Below are 23,307 nucleotides of genomic sequence, written 5' to 3'. Positions count from 1 at the left end.
AAGAGAATCTTAGCAGTGTGTGGATGGAAACAATGAGTTGTACCAAGGACGTACACTGGGTGCACTGCGCTACATGTAAATAATGCTCTTACAGGCCTACTTGACCTTGAGAACGTTGGCCGTCGTTTAGCAAGGACTTCTGCACGCCCGCATCCCTGTGCCCGTATGGACCGAATTCACCGAAAGGACATGTGTAACCAGTTAATGCTCCCTTAAGTGGACTTTACCATTGGAGGGTAAGCAGAGTCGTTCGTCAGTATTATGCTGAGGCAGGTATTGCAGTGTATTGTTTATTTTGAAGTGCTTAAATTCATTAACTAAATTTCCCTTACACTTGTGAATTAGTGTTTTAGTTATTTATAGCAAGTGTGTTAGGATCAGCTGGGCCACATAACTCTTGCCCAATGCAAAAAGATATTTGGCAATGCTGTGGAAAACCATCGATACTCAGATCTTGATGCCGGGGTTGGTAAGATGGTATACTTTTAGTTTTAGAATTAGATATTAAATGTAAAAATATTTACGGCCTTTAGCCTACAGGAAAATGAGTGGTGAAGATGTTGGAATGTATCCTTCACAGAAAGATAAGAATTCCCTCTTCAGTGCATCTCGTACAGACGAAGCTGTCGTTGGTGAATATGAAGAATAAAGAAAAACGAGATGGAGAAAGGAGAAGAGAGTCGAGAATGGAACTCCTCAGCCGCAAGTTAAAGAGGGATAAAGAGTTCTTTGACATCACTGGACATCCTTTTGTAAGGAGGGAGGAAGATGACAGGAGTGTTGTTGGACAGGCTGGAGAGGCAGTAGTAACAGAGGCGCTGGACAGAATATTGTGCACCAGAAGGTCACGCAAGATGAACCTCACACGATAATGGACGATTGCAAACTATGAAGACGATTTTTGATGATAATGAAGAAATCACTTCGTGAATATCATAGTGTGGTACAGTGTGGCTGGAGCAATCCTGGCCTTCGATGACTTAAGTCAGAGTTAATGCGTAATAGAATAATGTCCTGATTAGACTTGCATGCTTGAGTATCCCATCACTGCATTCTCCTTCTAGCCATTCGTTAAATACCTTAGTAATCAGAATTTCCTATTCATAAGCTCAACCTGCCGTCTGTGAAGATAACTGTGTTTAGCCCAGTGTGCCTTACGTCATCTTCATTATCACTGTCATTATCACTAACACAGTCACTCACTCCCTCCCTCTCCCAACGTCAGTCGTGATCATGTTATTCTAATTAAACATGATCCTAAAGGAATTAGCGAAAAACTTTGACTTGAGTAATATATATAAAAAGTGAAGTTACATCAGATATATGATAAGAAAAAAGAAAGAAACGTATTAGGACCAACTTACAGGGAATGAGGAAATGCGGTCCGGATTCAAATCAGGCGCCGGACAACATTGCTCCTGCCTGCCTACAGGGCTTAGTTCGAGATGCACGATGCGGTGCAGGAATTCATTATTTTGGTTTGTATCTTTCACTGAAAGATAAGAAATCCTCACAAGCGCATCTCTTACAGTTGTTGGTGTCCTCGGAAGTACACGTATGCCAAATGTGGCGACTGGCCTCAATTCCCTTGTTGTCCCACGTAACGATTGAGCTGATTCTCAAGGACTGGAGACTCACCGCGAGATGGAGTCTCGCTAGACTCAAGGACTGAAGTGTCGCTTGTCCATTACTGGAGTTTCACAAGCTTGACACTCGCTGATCCTCCGTTCTAATGCAGTCTTGATATGAGGAGGATCTTTAGAGGCAGATGAAGGCAGGTCCTAAGGCCGTTTGCTGTCAGGTCTGTTCTCACCATTTTCCCACTCCTGCCGGGAACACAGGACGAGCGTCAAGTTCCTCCTGGGTCACAATCCGATATTTTGGTGTCTGGACCACAGAAGGTTTGTCCTTGTCACGTGACAGCTGGTTCTGAGGCCGTTTTCTCTCAGGTCTGTCCTCACACCACTTTCCCACTCCTGCCGGGAACACAGGACGAGCGTCAGATTCCTCTTGTGTCACAGGAGGAACGTCCTCTTCACCTGAGAGTTGGTTCTGAGGCCGTTTTCTCTCAGGTCTGTCCTCACACCATTTTCCCACTCCTGCCGGGAACACAGGACGAGCATCAGATTCCTCTTGTGTCACAGGAGGAACGTCCTCTTCACCTGAGAGTTGGTCCTGAGGCCGTTTTCCCTCAGGTCTGTCCTCACACCACTTTCCCACTCCCACAGGACGAGCGTCAAGTTCCTCCTGGGTCACAATCCGATATTTTGGTGTCTGGACCACAGAAGGTTCGTCCTCGTCACGTGACAGCTGGTCCTGAGGGCGTTTAGGCTTGACCCGAGTCCGCTGTTCTACTCTCCTGTTCTTCCTGGGTCTTCCACTTCAGTTTGGATAAGTGGTTGATCATCTGGTGACTGGATCACAGGACGATCTTCCACTTCAGTTTGGATAAGTGGTTGATCATCTGGTGATTGGATCACAGGACGATCTTCCACTTCAGTTTGGATAAGTGGTTGATCATCTGGTGATTGGATCACAGGACGATCTTCCACTTCAGTTTGGATAAGTGGTTGATCATCTGGTGACTGGATCACAGGACGATCTTCCACTTCAGCCTGGATCAGTGCATCATCATCTGCTTGAACTTTATTGATTTTAGAAGCTTGAGGGACTTGCTTAAACCATTTGCTAATTCTTTGTCTGGGAACCTTTCCGCGACTTACCTTCCATTTATCCTCTGTTAAAGTCAGGTTACCCTCCCAAAGAGATATAAACCACTTGCAGCGGAATGGACGACCTCCTGCAAGAAGAACAGATTCCGTGTCCGTCTGCATCTCAGCTACAAATTCAACAACCTCGTTATACCAGGGAAACCCTCCAGATTCAGGCTCAAGGCTGGTACCAACGGCAGGCTTGACGACCTTACCAATGATAGGCTCGACGTCTTCACTACCGCTAAGTTGGGTGTTTTCATGACGTGAATGTTCGACGGTTTCACTACCGGCAGGCTCGTCGTTCTCACTAACGGCTGGAACGACGGTTTCACTACCGGCAGGCTCGTCGTTCTCACTAACGGCTGGAACGACGGTTTCACTACCGGCAGGTTGGGCTGCATCCTGGACGGCCGTAGGCCCGGTATCCTGGGCAGCAGTAGTGCGTGGTCTCCTTGCGTCCACCAGGTACCGCCTGGAGAACCAGAGACTGGCCGAGATCAACACCACCAGGAGCGCCTCGGCGAGGGAGTACAACATGAAAACGACGTGTTCCTCTACTGCCTTGTCATAGAGAATGACGTCTTTGAGCCTCTCACTGACGAAGGCATACTGGGAGGCCAGTTTGTACGTCCCAACGATGGGGATCCACGTCCCAGATAGGCCCTCGTCCACCCCAGGTAGGTTGGCCATAGGGAGCACCGACAAAGGCAGACGCGACCTCCTCTCCTGTATCTCCGTGAGCAAGGAATTCATGATCCTTGCCTGGTACATGTAGTAGAGGCCCGTCGCGCTGTACAACCCGAACGCCGCGATAAGAAGATTGAGAATTTTTGATGAGATCATTTTTTATTTTGTGATATGCTGGAAACAAAAATTTCAAATGGAAATGGAAATGAGAAAAACGTATCAAAGATGGATCAGAACGACCCTGTGATATGTCACACAAGTGCAAGAAGTCAGGTGGAAGTAGTGAAGATGAGACGTGCTTATAGTAAAGATGACAGGTATATATGGCGATGACTGGTGCATTTAGTGAAGGTGACTCGTGAAGATGTTGGGAAGATGGCTAATGCTATTGATGAACTCAAGTAAATGTGACGAAAGTGAGAATTGGGTAGTGAAGATGTTAGGTATATATATGTGGATGACTGGTGCATCTAGTGAAGGTGATTTGTTTAAGTTGTCAAGATGTTGCAAAGATGAAAAATGCTAGTGATGAACTCATGTACATATGGTGAAGATGGTAAGTGCATAAAGTGAAGGTATGTATTAGTGGAGGTGACAAGTGCATTTAGCGAAGATGACACGAATATGTTGTGAATATCTGGTGAACATTACAAATGCTTGCGACGAGTTTCAAGTGCCCACGATGAAGGAGAGAGGTGGGTGTGGTGAAGATGACAGGTGTGCAGATATATGCATGTAGTGGATCTAGTGAAGGTGAATCATGTATGTAGTGTGAAGATGTTACGAAGATGAACTCAAGTGCATGTGGTGAAGAATTGCGTATAGTGAAGATGACAGGTATATGTGCAGATGACAGGTGCATGTAGTGAAGGTGACTCGTGTATGAAGTGTGAAGATGTTACGAATTTAGCAAATGCTAATGATCAGCTGAAGTGCATGTAGTGAAGATGAGAATTGCATATAGTGGAGATGACAGGAGTATGTCACGAAGGTGACTCATGTATGTTGTTAAGACGACAGTTGCATGTGGCGAAGATGACAGTTGCTAGTAATGATGTCAAGTTGGGAGGCATGGTCGATTGATAGGGTTGTGCGTTGGAGGGTGGATTGTGTTGGAAATGATATGTTTGAGGACAATATGTGGTATGAGATAGTTTGATCGGGTAAGTAATGAGCAGTTAAGTGTGGGAATAAAACAGTGTGATTGAGAGAGAGAGCAGAGGAGGGTGTGTAGCAGTGATTTGGAATTATGTAAAGAATGAGTGAGGGAAGGTTGACAATGAGGACATTTGTGCCAGAAGTGGAGGGAACAAGGAGAAGCGGGAGACAAAATTCAAGGTGAAAGAATGGAGTGAAAAAGTTTTTGAACCATTGGGGGCCTGAACATAAAGGATGGTTAGGTAAGTGCACGGAGTATATTGAATTGGAACGATGTGGTATACAGGGGTGGATGTGCCGTCAGTGGACTGACCAAGGCATGTGAAACGCCTGTGGTAGACCACGTAAAGGTGTGTGGGGCCTGGATGTGGATAGGAAGCGGCGCCACCTCGCTGTCGCAAGGGGCGGCAATCGGGAGAGAGAGAGAGGCCAGGGATGTGGGTTGAGTTGTACCAGAGCGAGAGGGTTGGGTTGTACAAGAGAGAGAGGCTTGGGATGAGGGTTGTGTTGTACAAGAGAGAGAGGCTTGGGATGAGGGTTGCTTTTTACCAGAGAGAGAGACTTCGGATAAGGGTTGAGTTGTACCAGAGAGAGAGAGGACTAGGAGGAGTAATCCTTCCTACGTATTGATACGCGGAATAAAAGCTCAAGGGAGCCCCACTTGTCAAGGAAGAATGCACAGAAACGTTGCCATAGCGATAAATAAAGTCTGACTTACCGAAAAGACGAGTTGACACAACGTTATCAGGCAACACAGACTTGAAATACAGAGCGTAAGAACAAATACGTCTTGAGAAACGAGAGAAGTAAGACTGCAAATGGCGGCCGAGCTCAGCGAGAAACACATACAAAGAAGCGCAACTTAGTCTTTTGACATACAAAGAAGCGCAACTTAGTCTTTTGACATACTGATTTTTGTGATGCTTGCAGTAACGCCATCTGGAGGTCGATTAAGAGCTATTAGAAAACGGAAAATATAAAACTTAACTACGAAAAAAACGGGAAACTTAAAGGTAATTGTAAGCTATTCAAATCTGGCATAATTTCTGCAGGGAATAAAGTCCTTTGTTCTACTTTGTGTGGTATAAATGTTATGTTTTGCTTTAGCAGTGGAAAAATAATTAATATAAACTTGACATTTTGTTAACTGACAAAATTTTCTTCGTTGCTCAAGAACCACATATTTTTTTTTTTTTTTTCGTTTTCCTATCTTCGATTTGTGCTGGTAATTTATCGTAATTTAGATTTGCCTAATACTCTTACATTTCACCTCATTCTTAGATATTGTGATAACAGGAAACAATTGATCGTGTGATATTTACTTGGTGCAATACAGTATTGATATATATATATATATATATATATATATATATATATATATATATATATATATATATATATATAACATGTTTTCACCTTATGATACACTGCATGTACATGCATACACACATGCATGCAGTAATACAAAATACGATATCAAAGCATAACAGTCTGACATGCATGCATATCGATATTCACATGCAAACACAAGCAGTCATGAATCTGCTTAGAATATAAACACAGACACTAACATATCATAATCTTTAAAACATTCAATAGTGTATTGCACATGAATGTAAAAAATGAGCAAGTCTTACATATCAAAATAATTCTTTCAAAGCTCAACATCCTGATATGCAAGAGTATGTCTATCTACATGGTAATACATTAAGTCATACCCGTTGAAAATGAAAGCACAGAGTCAGTTAATATCTTATAAGCATTTTATTTACTGAAGTATAGCACTATACATACAAACACGGTCAACGGTGAAACGAGATCACATGTAATTGATAGTATAAATCACAAATTGAAGTAAACATAGATTAGTCTTTAGTCTTATACCGTCTGCCTGACAGTTAAGGGAATAAATAATATGATTTCCAAATACAACACCTGTTGTTAAAATCTGAAACGGTGCCAAAATTGACATTAAAACAAATAAGAGCCACAAACCATTGCTTTTTGTAAACATAACTTACAATTTTGAATTGTTGAAAACGTATGGAAAACTTCTTTTTTGAGAAATACATACTGTATATATAAGAAGAGATGTAGTAAAGTATTTAGTCATCTTTGTATATTTCTATAAAATATTCTTTTGTATCCCTGTACAATGTTCAAGACTCTGTATTTCTTTTCTATGTATTTCTTTTCTATCCTTATTCTACTGAGAATTTATATGCTTCACACTGTTGGGAACATCATACTGAAATATTTGCTTCCAATTCCTTCATAAAACTTTTGTTTTTTTGGTACGATAAGAGCAATGTTTATCTATATTTGTGGTATATGTATACAACTATAAATAGTGTCATTATCCTCTGTAGATGAAAGTAGATCTTATGCCTATGCCGTCAACTTATACGATGATCTAGTGACATTCATCCTCATTCATCATCCTAACAATCAAAATGTACCTCAGACATTTCAGTTAGAGAGGGTGTAATATCTATAAAGCTGGAGGTAGAAGGCTGCAAGAGGTTAGTGCAAACCACTGAACCAGATGCTGCTGTAGTACGGTTAAGTATCTTAGCAGCAAGGTGTATACTTAATTGAACACTGCTGGTATGGAAATAGGTTACAATTATGCCACACGATTTCCCCATTATGATAGTCGCTTGGGTACTCCTATCATTAAGGATTTGTCCTTCTCGTAAGCAGGACATTGATAGACTCCGTCAATCGTCAACAGTAAAGTTGGCCGATACTCAAAGCATTGATTTCTTTCCCTTTACTGACGACTCTTCGTTCGTATCACACAGCTGCGTTGCCATGTGTTGATGGGAGGTTCTGCGTTTAATACAGCTTAGAAACAATAGACAAAATCAAATACAACTAAAAGATCAAATATTCTATTGTAATCGTTATCACTCGATCATAATATCATACAGCTGAAGAGACAAACAAAAATGTTGGTGGCCGCCATCTAAAGGCCTGTCTACACGAGCGGGCTTGCCCGTTAACGGGCATATTTGACGGGCAAACGATCAAATTGCCCGAAATCCCGCCGAGCGAAATCACTGAGCTGGTGCCCGGTAGCTGGAGTTTCTACCCTGCCAGACGCAAGATAATATCGTGAACCCACAGCGGGCCTTCATCCCACATCCCACGGCATAGTAGCACAGTGAACATTTAACGATGGCAGCCCAGGATAACTCTAGTGAGCCACCAACAATTTTTTGGTCTAAAGCACTTACTAGTACTTTGATTGACCTTTATCGTAAGAATCCATGTTTATGGAATGTGAAGCTGAAATGCTATAAGAACAGAGACAAACCCATAACAGCAGTGAAGGCTATTGCTGCGGAGATGAGAGAGCATGGTACTTACGTTACGACGGATGACATGAAAAAGAAAATAGACACGCTGCGTAACCAATTTCGACGTGAATGCAAGAAATTAAAGCATTCACAGAAGTCAAGAGCAGGGAGAGGATAACTATGTACCTAAATTGTGGTGCTTCTATGACCTGATTTTCCTCCATGACAGTGATAATCCAAGACCTTCATTGTCAAACTTGGACACAAGCTGTAATGCCGTTTCTCATAACTGTGTCTTTCTTCACTATGTATGGCTCCCTTCACATGTATGGCTCCACCTTTGATAACAAGATGTAAAAGTGCTTACACTCATCCTCAGGTAATTTCTGAAGTCGTGTTCCTCACTACTTTGTAGTTCATGAAGTATTGTTGCAGTGCTTCCAAACATCTTTTCTTTAACCAATCTTTACGCCATATCCTTTTCTTTTCTTCTTGAGACACAAAGCTATTATCATAGAGCACAAAATCTTTTTCTTGACAATGCTAGGCACCATGGTTCTCGTACCGCACTCCACCCGCTACTGGCAACATCGTCGGGCAGGCCCGGCTGTTCACCACTTCGGTCGTGTGGACAACATTCACGGGCAGGCCCGCCAGAATTTGCCCGTTAACGGGCAAACCCGCCGATCAGGCCCGCTCGTGTAGACAGGCCTTAATTCACACTGGGCATGAACAACCCTACGTGAACAACGTGAATAAATCACGTATATATATTTTCCTCTACATATCGTTTAAGTACACATTGTCCTCTGATTATTATTGACACTATACATCCATTTATAGACAAATAAAACCCAACTTTTAGGTACAATTCAATACCCTGTCCAGCCTGCAGAGTTCCCGAAGGGCGTGGACGTGGTTCAGTAGTTGATGGCTACACTTCTCGTCTCCTGATGGCGAGGTGTACACCATTTCTGCCCAAATATATTCAATGACAATCAAGTCCACTCCTTTGCTGGCCTAGTCCAGGAGCTGTAGGGTGTCTTGTTCCTAGGGACCAGCGTTCAACAACACGAGCAGTGTCAATAGAAATGACAGGCCCGGCAGGGAGAGGTAAACCCCTCGCCCGCAGAGACGGCAAGAAACGTTCCTCCAGCAGTTACTGCAACAGTCGTCGTAGTAAAGCGACCTCCAATGTGGATAACGTCACCCAGGCCATGTAATGTCGCTTTCCTCTAGATGCAGTAGGGGCCTCCTCGCTCATGTTGGCTCAGTCATTTGTGCGTGGAACATTGTATGATTTTAACGTTTATTGTACTCGTTCGGCAGGATTTATATAATTTGTGGTGTATAAACAGTATATCATTAACATTTGGGTATCCGCATGAATTTTTTATTACCATAACAATGGCGTTTTAAGTCTTTGAACAGCAACAAATCATTAACTTCCTACCTGGTACAGTTCCTCCTCCAGCAGTGAACTTGTCATGAGAGTTGGATACACACATCACCTCCGTTAACACTGCTTCAGACCAGAATCTGTTTCGCTCGGGATGTGTGCTGTTCCCTCAGGCGTTCATTCCTCTCGGGAGTTCTGTTGTGTGTTCCTTTGTCGTACAATATTTGCCTGCCGCTCAACGGGGAGACGTCTTATGCCCATCACGTTCGCTGGAGGGGGTTACCTTTGCAGCTCCTGATCTCTCTGCCAACAATAAAACACAACAATGTTCACAAGGAATGGATACAATCGGTTGCCTAAATTGAAAATTTCAATTTCAATTTTCAAGTTTAGATAGTTATAAGCCTAATTTCACAACTTTTACATAATCTACATAATATCTTTAGTATGAAATTGTGGTTACAACAATGATTATAATATTTCCAGATATATTGCCTACTTCATTGTTATCAAAGCTTAGCCAAACCCCAATATAGTCACCCGCTGGATATGGCTGCTAATAAACTGTGATGCAGGTACCTCATTCTTTATGCAGCGTCCCACTCCTTTTCGCAGACACTCATAACTTACATTAAGTTTTTAAGGTTACTGCTCTCCACCCGTATGGACAAAACATTATCAAGGAGAGTGATCATGCGACTTCTGAGCACTAACCTCTCGTCACTCCGATTCACCTCAGCGCGATCCAGTAGACAAGCTGTCGCTCGCCGGCCAACTGACCCTAGCCTACCTCAACGCAATCCAGTAGACGAGATGACCGCTCCCCGCCCAGCCGACCCTAACATACCTCAACGTGATCCAGCAGACGAGCTGCACCACCCTAGCCGACCTCAGTGCGATCCAGTAGACAAGCTGCCGCTCCCTGGCCAGCCGACCCTAGCCTACCTCAGTGCGATCCAGTAGACAAGCTGCCGCTCCCTGGCCAGCCGACCCTAGCCTACCTCAGTGCGATCCAGTAGACAAGCTGCCGCTCCCTGGCCAGCCGACCCTAGCCTACCTCAGTGCGATCCAGTAGACAAGCTGCCGCTCCCTGGCCAGCCGACCCTAGCCTAAACACAAGATGCCAAATTCATGGTTTAATTTAAAGCTCACTCCTTGATAAGCAAGATCGGCTTACTCCCTGATAAGCAAGAGCGACTCGCTCCCTGATAAACAGGAACAACTCTCCCTAGTAAGCAAGGACGACTCGCTCCCTCATAATCAAGAACGGCTCGCTCTCTGATAAGCAAGAACGGCTCGTTTCCTGACAAGCAAGAACGACTCACTCTGATAAGCAAGAACGACTCACTCTCTGATAAACAAGAACGGCTCGCTCTCTGATAAGCAAGAACGACTCGCTCCCTGATAAGCAGGAACGACTCACTCCCTGATAAGCAAGGACGACTCGCTCCCTGATAAGCAGGAACGACTCACTCGCTTCCGGATAAGCAGGAAGAATTCGCTCCCTGAAAAGCAAGAACAACTGACTCCCTGATAAGCAAGAACGACTCAATTCCTGATAAGCAAGAACGACTCGCTCCCTGATAAGCAAGAACGAAACACTCCCTAATAAGCAAGAACGAGTCGCTCTCTGATAAGCAAGAAGAATTCGCTCCCTGATAAGCAAGACCAACTGACTCCCTGATAAACAAGAACTCAATTCCTGATAAGCAAGAACAACTCTCTCTTCCTGATAAGCAAGAACGGCTTATTCCTTGATACGCAAGAACAACTCTCTCCCTGATAAGCAAGAAGAATTCGCCCCCTGATAAGCAGGAACAACTCACTCCCTCATAAGCAAGAACAACTCTCCCTGATAAGCAAGAACGACTCGCTCCCTGATAGGCAAGACCGACTCGCTTCCTGATAAGGAAGAAAGACTCTTTCCCTAATAAGCAAAAACGACTCTCCCTGATAAGCAAGAACGACTCACTCCCTGATAAGCAAGAACGACTCACTCCAAGATAAGCAAGAATGGCTCACTCCCTAATAAGTAAGAACTACTCACTCCCTGATAAGCAAGAACGACTTGCTCCCAGATAATCAAGAACAACTCGCTCCTTGATAAGCAAGGGCTTGCTCCCTGATAAGCAAGAAGGGCTCGCTCCCTGATAAGCAAGAACAACTCTCCTTGATAAGCAAGAACAACTCACTCTGATGAGCAAGAACAACTCTCTCCCTGACAAGCAAGAACAACTCGCTCCCTGATAAGCAAGAACAACTCGCTCCCTAATAAGCAAGAACTCACTCCCTGAGAAAGAACAACTCTCTCCCTGATAAGCAAGAACAACTCGCTCCCTGATAATCAAGAACAACTCGCTCCTTGATAATCAAGAACATCTCGCTCCCTGATAAGCAGGAACAACTCGCTCTCTGATAAGCAAGAACAACTCTCTCCTTGATAAGCAAGAACAACTCACTCTGATGAGCAAGAACAACTCTCTCCCTGACAAGCAAGAACAACTCGCTCCCTAATAAGCAAGAACAACTCGCTCCCTAATAAGCAAGAACAACTCGCTCCCTAATAAGCAAGAACAACTCGCTCCCTAATAAGCAAGAACAACTCACTCCCTGAGAAGAAAGAACAACTCGCTCCCTGATAATCAAGAACAACTCGCTCCCTGATAATCAAGAACAACTCGCTCCCTGATAATCAAGAACAACTCGCTCCCTGATAAGCAAGAACAACTCGCTCTCTGATAAGCAAGAAGGGCTCGCTCCTTGATAAGCAAGAAGGGCTTGCTCCCTGATAAGCAAGAACAACTCTCTCCTTGATAAGCAAGAACAACTCACTCTGATGAGCAAGAACAACTCTCTCCCTGACAAGCAAGAACAACTCGCTCCCTGATAAGCAAGAACAACTCGCTCCCTAATAAGCAAGAACTCACTCCCTGAGAAAGAACAACTCTCTCCCTGATAAGCAAGAACAACTCGCTCCCTGATAATCAAGAACAACTCGCTCCTTGATAATCAAGAACATCTCGCTCCCTGATAAGCAGGAACAACTCGCTCCCTGATACTCAAGAACAACTCGCTCCCTGATAAGCAAGAACAACTCGCTCCCTGAAATCAAGAACGGTTCGCTCTCTGATAAGCAAGAAGGGCTCGCTCCTTGATAAGCAAGAAGGGCTCGCTCCCTGATAAGCAAGAAGGGCTCGCTCCCTGATAAGCAAGAAAGACTCGCTCTCTGCAGCATCAAAGTCGCTCTTTCCAATGATGTCTCACCAGCTGACTGACATACGTCAGCACCTCACAGCCTGGCTCATGTTGGGACGTCTCCTCCTGACACAGGACGTCAGCGCACTCCAAGATTGACGACCGACGCCTGACACATGCCGGCGCGATCCCCTCGCTGACAGCTGTGTGTCAGCCACCACCACACGCTCGGTGCTGTATACTCCCTGACTCTCTACAGTGGTCCTCTACGATAACTTGCTCCCTCACACAACCTCCCTCAAGATCATATCACTCCCTGATAACCAACGCCCCGCCCCGCCCCGCTTCCTGACACAAGTGGGTAGCTCACGCCTCGACCCATCCAAGGTTTATCCCCCTCGTCAAACTTACCCCCTGACGTATGAAGGAGGGGCACGTGTCCTGACAGGCGACGGACGGCGGGCGGGTGGGTGGGTCGCTCCTCCTGACGCCTGACGGAGTGCTGTCATATTGGCTGACTGTCTCTGATGACGCCAGCTGACAACGGAGGCTGACTGGTCTGTGGGCAGTTAGTGACTACCTACTCCCAACTCCGGTGTTTGACGAACTCTGCAGATGACCATCTTGCCAGTTTCCTAAATTAATAGAAATATTTCATGTAGGCATATTTGTTAACGTTATATTTTTTTTTATTATACTTTGTCGCTGTCTCCCGCGTTTGCGAGGTAGCGCAAGGAAACAGACGAAAGAAATGGCCCAACCCCCCCCCCCCCCCATACACATGTACATACACACGCCCACACACGCAAATATACATACCTACACAGCTTTCCATGGTTTACCCCAGACGCCCCACACGCCCCGATTCAATCCACCGACAGCACGTCAACCCCGGTATACCACATCGCTCCAATTCACTCTATTCCTTGCCCTCCTTTCACCCTCCTGCATGTTCAGGCCCCGATCACACAAAATCTTTTTCACTCCATCTTTCCACCTCCAATTTGATCTCCCTCTTCTCCTCGTTCCCTCCACCTCCGACACATATATCCTCTTGGTCAATCTTTCCTCACTCATTCTCTCCATGTGCCCAAACCACTTCAAAACACCCTCTTCTGCTCTCTCAACCACGCTCTTTTTATTTCCACACATCTCTCTTACCCTTACGTTACTCACTCGATCAAACCACCTCACACCACACATTGTCCTCAAACATCTCATTTCCATCACATCCATCCTCCTGCGCACAACTCTATCCATAGCCCACGCCTCGCAACCATACAACATTGTTGGAACCACTATTCCTTCAAACATACCCATTTTTGCTTTCCGAGATAATGTTCTCGACTTCCACACATTCTTCAAGGCCCCCAGAATTTTCGCCCCCTCCCCCACCCTATGATCCACTTCCGCTTCCATGGTTCCATCCGCTGCCAGATCCACTCCCAGATATCTAAAACACTTCACTTCCTCCAGTTTTTCTCCATTCAAACTCACCTCCCAATTGACTTGACCCTCAACCCTACTGTACCTAATAACCTTGCTCTTATTCACATTTACTCTTAACTTTCTTCTTCCACACACTTTACCAAACTCAGTCACCAGCTTCTGCAGTTTCTCACATGAATCAGCCACCAGCGCTGTATCATCAGCGAACAACAACTGACTCACTTCCCAAGCTCTCTCATCCCCAACAGACTTCATACTTGCCCCTCTTTCCAAAACTCTTGCATTTACCTCCCTAACAACCCCATCCATAAACAAATTAAACAACCATGGAGACATCACACACCCCTGCCGCAAACCTACATTCACTGAGAACAATCACTTTCCTCTCTTCCTACACGTACACATGCCTTACATCCTCGATAAAAACTTTTCACTGCTTCTAACAACTTTCCTCCCACACCATATATTCTTAATACCTTCCACAGAGCATCTCTATCAACTCTATCATATGCCTTCTCCAGATCCATAAATGCTACATACAAATCCATTTGCTTTTCTAAGTATTTCTCACATACATTCTTCAAAGCAAACACCTGATCCACACATCCTCTACCACTTCTGAAACCACACTGCTCTTCCCCAATCTGATGCTCTGTACATGTCTTCACCCTCTCAATCAATACCCTCCCATATAATTTACCAGGAATACTCAACAAACTTATACCTCTGTAATTTGAGCACTCACTCTTATCCCCTTTGCCTTTGTACAATGGCACTATGCACGCATTCCGCCAATCCTCAGGCACCTCACCATGAGTCATCCATACATTAAATAACCTTACCAACCAGTCAACAATACAGTCACCCCCTTTTTTAATAAATTCCACTGCAATACCATCCAAACCTGCTGCCTTGCCGGCTTTCATCTTCCGCAAAGCTTTCACTACCTCTTCTCTGTTTACCAAATCATTTTCCCTAACCCTCTCACTTTGCACACCACCTCGACCAAAACACCCTATATCTGCCACTCTATCATCAAACACATTAAACAAACCTTCAAAATACTCACTCCATCTCCTTCTCACATCACCACTACTTGTTATCACCTCCCCATTTGCGCCCTTCACTGAAGTTCCCATTTGCTCCGTTGTCTTACGCACTTTATTTACCTCCTTCCAGAACATCTTTTTATTCTCCCTAAAATTTAATGATACTTTCTCACCCCAACTCTCATTTGCCCTTTTTTTTCACCTCTTGCACCTTTCTCTTGACCTCCTGTCTCTTTCTTTTATACATCTCCCACTCAATTGCATTTTTTCCCTGCAAAAATCGTCCAAATGCCTCTCTCTTCTCTTTCACTAATACTCTTACTTCTTCATCCCACCACTCACTACCCTTTCTAATCAACCCACCTCCCACTCTTCTCATGCCACAAGCATCTTTTGTGCAATCCATCACTGATTCCCTAAATACATCCCATTCCTCCCCCACTCCCCTTACTTCCATTGTTCTCACCTTTTTCCATTCTGTACTCAGTCTCTCCTGGTACTTCCTCACACAGGTCTCCTTCCCAAGCTCACTTACTCTCACCACCCTCTTCACCCCAACATTCACTCTTCTTTTCTGAAAACCCATACAAATCTTCACCTTAGCCTCCACAAGATAATGATCAGACATCCCTCCAGTTGCACCTCTCAGCACATTAACATCCAAAAGTCTCTCTTTCGCACGCCTGTCAATTAACACGTAATCCAATAACGCTCTCTGGCCATCTCTCCTACTTACATAAGTATACTTATGTATATCTCGCTTTTTAAACCAGGTATTCCCAATCATCAGTCCTTTTTCAGCACATAAATCTACAAGCTCTTCACCATTTCCATTTACAACACTGAACACCCCATGTATACCAATTATTCCCTCAACTGCCACATTACTCACCTTTGCATTCAAATCACCCATCACTATAACCCGGTCTCGTGCATCAAAACCACTAACACTCATTCAGCTGCTCCCAAAACACTTGCCTCTCATGATCTTTCTTCTCATGCCCAGGTGCATATGCACCAATAATCACCCACCTCTCTCCATCAATTTTCAGTTTTATCCATATTAATCGAGAATTTACTTTCTTACACTCTATCACATACTCCCACAACTCCTGTTTCAGGAGTATTGCTACTCCTTCCCTTGCTCTTGTCCTCTCACTAACCCCTGACTTTACTCCCCAGACATTCCCAAACCACTCTTCCCCTTTACCCTTGAGCTTTGTTTCACTCAGAGCCAAAACATCCAGGTTCCTTTCCTCAAATATACTACCTATCTCTCCTTTTTTCACATCTTGGTTACATCCACACACATTTAGGCACGTTATATTTGTATTTAACATTTACCAGTTTCTGTGTTGGAAATGAGATTTTAAGTCATGGGTGTATTATACCTCCTCACTTTATTATTTTTGAAAATCATTCTTAGAATTAGCTGCATATTACAAGATAAAATTTCTCAACAGCAATTCTAGTCTATCCATTTCTGTTAATTTATCCTTCTGTTTTCTTCCACTAGCAAACCTAAAACAAAATTAGCCATTTCGACGGTGAGCTAGACTGGTAATTTACCCAAACAACTGAGTAATTGTAATAACCTGTATGGCTGGTCACACGCTCCAGGACGACCAATCACAAGCTGTCACTTGAACGAATGATATACACTAAATTCTCTGCCTCGTGACGTCATACATTTTCTATGTTCGGCCTGTGGTGACTACAGTAAGAAACGTCAACTCTTCCCAGGACACCTAAATGAATACAGTTCATCAATCATACAACAACTGGTTACAACCATTACAAGTGTGACTCATAAACCTGGCTACAAGTACAACCTTTTGTTTATGGAAATATCAAGCATCTCCAAGCCGAGAACACGAAATCTAGCTGGGAGCTACCAAGCCTGGCAGACAGCTACTGGGAGCTACGTAGCTGGCTGAGAGCTACATAGCTTGGCTGACAGCTAGCAAAGAGCTACCAAGCTGGTTCACAGCGACATAGCTAAAAGCTAGGTAGGAGCTACCTAGCTGGCTGACAGATATATAGCTTGGCTGGCAGCTACCTACTAACCGACTGAAAGCTAAAGATCAGGTTGACAGTCGCCAGTGGCCACTCATGCTAACCTTCTAACCCTCACTAGTCTCACTCACCTAAGTGGCTCAGTGACCAGCGCCGTACCTCTGTAGTTCCCTGGGTGAAGGCTCCACCATGTGTCTTGCCGGACCGACAACCGTAACTCACCACCACAACCGAACAAATAAAGACGCAGGAGCCAACAACGTAGTCACTAGTCACGGTTCTGAACATCGAAATGAACATGAGCGTTGTCTCAATCTGGCAAAATGACTTGCATATCCTTTATGTAACGTTCGTTTAGCACTACATACTACCCAATGAGGTCATATATTTATGCCAAATGAGTATGTTATTAAAAATTAACCCAGGAAGATGATTTTGAGGATACAAAGGCGAACCTATGTCAGCCCAAGTCACAGCCAACTTAACAATCCGGACTCGGACATTGTCCACCTTTCAGACAAATTCGAACCATTTCGACGCCGTCAACTTTTAAATACTGTTTTACTCGTATATTTCTCAATCGCAAACGAAGAGGCAAGACAAAATTTCGATCAATATAACATATTCCATCAATGACATTGTAATTACAACTACCAATTTCCTCGTAACTGACCATTAAGTACATCATTTCCGAACTTGTTCATAGTCAGACACCACCATAGAAAATGGAACCATGTAGGGGGGGGGGGGGGTCGGTAAACCACTAGGTTCTTTCAGGACTTCCCAAATGTGCTATGATCGGTAGATACTAGATGACCCGTGGAGCCAGCAAGAGCTGAAATCGTCTAACGTCACCTGAATGATAAAGATAGCGAAGTAAAGCTTTACTATGATACCTCTAGAAGAGTCCGCAAAAGCTTAATAGAACTGTCAGGCCTGTGCCAAGTAATGTTCCCAAAGTGAAGCTTTGATTAAGTGATCTGTAAAGCCCCCACAAAATGAATAAGATCGTCTGGCCTCGGCGAAAATCAAATTCCCAAATTGAAACTTTACTTCCATGATTCGTGGAGACAATGAAAGCTAAGTATAATCGCCAGTCAACGACCAAAAATATATAATTCCCAAAGTGAAGCTTGTTTTGATGACCTGTGGCGCTCGATAGAGCTGCAAAATATCGTTTGGCATTGGTCAGAATAAACTCAAAGGAAGGCTTTACTTTGATTACTAGTGGTGCCCTCAACACCTAAATCGTCTGGCAAAGCCAGAGTAAAGTTACCAACGAGCAGTTTTACTTTTATCACCCATGTAGCACGCACAAGTAAAAGTTTAATTTGACAACCCACATATGACCCACAAAACCTATATAAAACAGTCTAACATTAGCCTGAACAAAAGTCTGAATGTAAAGCTTTACTTTGACAACCCATAAACCATGCAAGTTGAAAATAATCGTGCGGAATTAGCTGGATCTAATGTCCAAAAGGGACGCTTTAGTTTGGCGTCGTTGGTTCATTCCTCGACAATCTACTTCGACTAATTCGTTTATACACACACATTGCGGCTTCCTAGCCTTACACACTACAAAGGTGAAAAGAAAGCGTTACTCACTCTTAACAGGCGTCGGTGGCTCAGTCTGTGATACACGTCAGTAGCTTACTTCACCACACGTTACTTCGACGAACTCAAAAACTGCTCACTCTCCAACAGTCATCGATGAGCTTCGTCTCTAACACACGTGTCGGTAGCACACTTCATGGCAAACCAAATTCGATTCTCTCTCTCTCTCTCTCTCTCTCTCTCTCTCTCTCTCTCTCTCTCTCTCTCTCTCTCTCTCTGAGACACAACTGTATGGTTTCCTACCTGACACACTAAAAACACTGCTCACTCCCCGACAGACGTCGGTAGTTTGGTGTCTGATACACGTCGGTAGCTCACTCCAAGATACACTACATTGCCTAACTCCGTCACGATGGCTTCCTGCCTGACACACACGCTTCAGAGGCAAAACTCGCCTGTGGCTTCGTCTGTAACATACGTGGGTAGTTCACACCATGACACAAGACATGACTAACTCCCTGATACACAAGGCTGGCTTCCTGCCTCACACTACTACAGTGGCGACAAAAAAAAAAAAAAAAAAAAAAACGCTACTCACTTCCTAACACACTACCGTGGCAAAGAAAGGCTGCTCACGCTGACAGATTCCCTGGCTTTGTCTCTAGCACACGTCGTGCCACCTCACTCTAGGACACACTATTCCCACTAACTCCTTGGCACACAAGGGCGGCTTCCTGTCTGACGGTGGAGGAACGTTACTCACTCAATGGCTTCGATTCGATCACAGGTCTTGGGCTTATGCCCCGATGTACGATAGTTTACCACGGCGGCCAGTTGCTGACTGGCACACGACGAGAGGTTTTTCTCCCCCTCAACAATGACAAACAACAACGCCCGACTCGTCCTCTTACATTAAATCCGTTCACTTTCAAACGACCATCTCACCAGCTGACATGCGTCTGCACCTCACATCCTAGCGCATTTGGCACGTCCCTTCCTGATACACGGCGGCAGATCACTCCAAGACAGACGAAGACGCCTGACACATCATCCCAGCGAGTCATTCCCTGGCACACAAGTGTCTGCGAGTCATTCCCTGGCACACAAGTGTCTTACCGCCAGGCGTCAGGTTTACTCCTCTCTCTCTCTCTCTCTCTCTCTCTCTCTCTCTCTCTCTCTCTCTCTCTCTCTGGGCTGCTACGACAACTCACTCCCTGACAAAACTATGGCCTCCTGGCTAATAATACCCTGATAGCATAGGGCTCCCTGAGAAACCAAATGCTCCCTATCCTGACACAAGTCGGAGGGAGGGTCCCAGTCTGTCACGTATCGTCATGTCAATCATTTATGACAGTGGTTCACGCCTCGACTCGACGAAGATTTAACCCCTTAACAAACTTACACGAAGGAGGTACCACCCTCCTTGACCCGAAGGTTTATCCCCATATCCCTTTCAAACTTACACGTGGAGAAGGCAACCTCCTTGAAGAAGGTTTACCCCATCAAACTTACACGTGAAGTAGGTACCACCCTCCTTGAAGCAAGACACTTCAGTGCTCTCATAACGGGTTCTTTCCTCCATCTTGCGAGGTGAGCAGGCGACTGAGGGTGATGTGGTCCTCGACGGTGGACGGAAGGTCATCATATCCAACCCGGTTTGACTGAAATTCTGGAAATGAACGGTCTTGATTTCCATTTCAACTTGAACACATTAAGGCATATTTTTCTATTAACATAAAGTTAGATTACATGTTGTACATAAAATTTACCAGTGTTTAAGTGCGGGTCATGATAGATGTGAAGTCATGGGTACATTATAGGTTAATCTATTATCATCCATCTTTACATATTGTTACGAACGTGTGCGCGTGCCCACATGTTTTATGTAGATAACGTGTGTGTGTGTCCTTGTGTATGGTGGTGTAATCCTGTTTTGAAGCCATATGGCCATTTGTCCTTGAGCACTCCGACCCTTCTCCGAGGAGGGAGATTAAGTTGTCAATCAGTTACGGAATATTTCACCACCGTACGGGACATGTCATCGCTGCAGGTTTAAACAGGAGGATCCAGGGAGGGTGATCTACGCAGAATGTGCGACGGATACTCCAACCAATCAGAATTGCTCTTAGTCCCATAGCCAATCAAGGGTAGCGTTATAGCTAGCAAGGCGAAAGCTTGTCTTTACTGTAATAAATACTCATGACACCCGCTGAAATTTTATTATCTCTAGGTCAGCCAGGTAAGTGGTGTTCCCATGCAGTAAGCCTGACCCGAGTGCTGTGCTGTAAGCCCATTATAATTGAGTAACTAAGTGTAATGTTACTGAAGAACTTGTCATAAAGGAAAGAGAACTCCTGGTGTGAAATCTTATCTGGAATGTTAACTCATGTTCAATGGTAACTCATGTTCAATGTTAAACTCATGTGTAGTGTTAACGGAAATGAAAGTAATTCTGATGTTGGTGTGTTTCAATCCCATGACTTTAATTCGGATAGTGTTATCCCGTTGTGAGACATAACAAATCTAACGTCCTTGCAAGACAAAGATTAGTATAGTATTTGTAACACATATATGTTACTGGCGACCTTGCCCGAATAAGTATTGAGTTCGTAACAATATGTAATTAAAATTGGTGGCAACTATGAGGACAAAAACCTCTCACTAGCAATGTTATCCTTACAATTCTCGTTCTGTAAAACGTTAGGGTAAACAAGATGCAACTGTATGCATCATTTACCAGCACAAGTAGCTTCAAAAGCTGGTCTCTCATTGTTTGTATACTGCAAATACAAAACGTAGGTAGTCATTATTCCCAGGTTGAGCTAAGTATTGAGGCAAACCACCATATTAATGTAATAATCTATATGGCGGGGTAAGGCGTTCCAAACGACTGTGAACAATTAAAAGCTGTCGCCTGAAAGAATCGTCATATTAATCAAAGTTTCAGACGAATGACTTCAATCTACATTTTCTTGCTGTGGGATCTACAGAGTTGTCCATACTTCCACCAGAGTCACCTATAGTTGACCAGTCATTCACCAGTGGTTACAGCCAATGATCTCCCATGACTCATTAACCTGGGTGTAAAGATCTCTTTTTATGGAACAATCAACTCCAAGCGCAGAACACGAAGCCGGCGCACTACGTTTGTTGTTTGTTGGCATTTACGGCCATCGACATATGAGGAAGGTTATTGGGGCATGCAACCCTATTTGATATGCAATTAAAGTCACCCCTAAAAGCCTATTTTAATAAAAATAAAGAATAGATAATTTTAGTTCTGATGTTATGATAATGATAGATTATAATGAAAGATAATAGGAAGAAAAGATTTTGTGGATATTAAGCTAACGTGGCGGCAACACCGCCCAGTCGGCACAGTAGCCACAGTTGCAGTTTACTCAGGAGTGCAAAGAGATAGAACAGACGAAAGATAGTCTTCCACCACGTCATGCACACAGATGATAATATATTTGGAGGTCCGCCGGCTCAACCCCAAGGCGCAACTGTCCGGGAGAATAACCACCTCCCCTCAAGGTCGACCGTCTAATGTGTGGACATGTCCACCCACCATGCGACTAGCCCAAGTAGGAGGAGGAGCCTCACACTGAAGCCAACCCCGCCACATAAAACAACAAACGAACCACCTTACATCATCTGGATTATCCTGGTTGTCAGAGGAAGACCATCAATTTATCAATAGTTTTCGAGTTGACCTTGAGTACACTGGCAATGTTAAAACAGATGTTTTCCATGTTGTAATAATCTATCAAGTATATCCGGCAAGACGAGGATAAATCAAATGCCGAGATATTGCCGGTCGGGTCATCTACACCGAGTTCCACTACCATCGTTCAGAAGAGTGAGGTTGGCGTTGATCATAAAATTAACCTGGCGTCTGCCTGGATACTTCCCCACTGATAATGAACATTGTAGTCACCTAAAACTACTTTACTCTGAAGTAACTGATTAACAAGCCAGTTTAACTCATTGTCAAGTTCATTGGAACCCGAGCAATATATCGAACATTAAGGCCAGGTATGTATCATTAAATTTTACTCTACATGCGACAGCGTCTAGAGTAGAATTTAGTGCCACTCGTGTGTGAGGTAAACTTTGATGTACGTAGCTACCTACCCCACGATTCTCGTCTCTTCTATACGAGTTGTAGCTCTCTACAACGGAACAGTCTTCGACTGTGCCGTTTAGAAGTCTCTCTTGTAAACAGATCACGGCTGGCCTGTAGAGTATATGCAACAGTTATAGTTGTGCTTATCTATGCCTAAGGCCTCTACAATTCCGCTGGATGATACTGAACGAGTTGGTTCAAGTTATTTTACCGACCAGCTTTCTTAGCCTGTATATGTCGGGACTTGGGCGAGTCCCAAGGCGACCATACATGGTCCCAGGATGTGGATTGTCTGGCATCCACCAAGTCTATGTCCTCCAACGAAGAAGACCTGTGAACCACAGGCCTCCTAGTTGGAGGTACCGTAACAATGACGTGCGACCTAGTTTTATTCCAAGTTTAGTCAGGTTTGAAGACGAGTTAGTTCTGTTCTTTCCTGTAGGATGGAGAGAATGTGGTATTGGCATAGGAGTTGTTATGGACTGTGGGTGGAGGTGTAGGTGTAGGGTTAGATGGAGGTGGGTATTTGGAACTGGCGGTCGGGGTGCCACAAGGAGTCTGCGTTGAGATTGCGCGTATAACCGACTTACATTTCAAAGCCGACGCGTAGTATTCATTAGGTTTAGGGGGTCTCAAGACTCCTTCACCCTCC

General features: G+C 44.3%; 1 protein-coding gene and 1 long non-coding RNA gene across 11 annotated transcripts in view; one reads left to right on the top strand and one right to left on the bottom strand.

The window, feature by feature from the left end:
* The window catches only part of LOC139762555 (uncharacterized), a 712,972-nt gene that overhangs the window by 360,381 nt on the left and 329,284 nt on the right, over positions 1-23,307 (top strand). The gene's annotated exons all lie outside the window — the stretch shown is intronic.
* LOC139762553 (uncharacterized) overlaps positions 8,906-23,307 on the bottom strand; it is a 38,810-nt gene continuing 24,408 nt past the window's right edge. Inside the window, exons 2-4 of one of the 3 annotated variants that reach the window (XR_011715740.1) lie at positions 20,039-20,195; positions 12,867-13,090; positions 8,906-9,563 (exon numbers count right to left, since the gene is read on the bottom strand). This is a non-coding gene — a long non-coding RNA (uncharacterized lncRNA). Of the gene's footprint in view, positions 9,564-12,866; positions 13,091-17,100; positions 17,479-18,577; positions 19,109-20,038; positions 20,196-23,307 lie in introns of those variants that run through there. The other 2 variants (XR_011715742.1, XR_011715741.1) reach the window with 2 other exon arrangements.

This window comes from Panulirus ornatus, chromosome 43 (assembly GCF_036320965.1).
Source record: "Panulirus ornatus isolate Po-2019 chromosome 43, ASM3632096v1, whole genome shotgun sequence".
In the NCBI taxonomy this organism is placed as follows: domain Eukaryota; kingdom Metazoa; phylum Arthropoda; class Malacostraca; order Decapoda; family Palinuridae; genus Panulirus; species Panulirus ornatus.
The sequence above is the reverse complement of the archived record's forward strand: the minus strand, read 5'-3'. Positions and strand labels throughout refer to the sequence as shown.